We start from the raw sequence: 302 nt of genomic DNA, 5'->3' as shown, positions 1-302 counted from the left end.
AAAGGGATGACACCGAATAAAAAATTAAAACATTGTTGTCCCTCGATGTGAAAATATTTCTGTTAGTGTGTGGGCCCCGATTGGCTAGAGATGAATAAAAGCTTTTCTGATGGGTTACAAAAACATGAATCCAGAAGATCAGAAGAATTAAAACGCCCCAAGAACAACATGAAGGTATTTGACGTTTCTTCAGTGGCAAAGGCGGGTATGTATGTATCCGTATGTAAAGCCCAGTTTCCTCAGAGGCTACTTGGCAGTTAGTTTGCTATAACATCATGCTAATAAAAGAAAAGTCTCTAAGG

The sequence above is a fragment of the Crocuta crocuta genome, unplaced genomic scaffold (assembly GCF_008692635.1).
Source record: "Crocuta crocuta isolate KB4526 unplaced genomic scaffold, BGI_CrCroc_1.0 scaffold279, whole genome shotgun sequence".
In the NCBI taxonomy this organism is placed as follows: domain Eukaryota; kingdom Metazoa; phylum Chordata; class Mammalia; order Carnivora; family Hyaenidae; genus Crocuta; species Crocuta crocuta.
Note: the sequence above shows the minus strand (reverse complement) of the source record.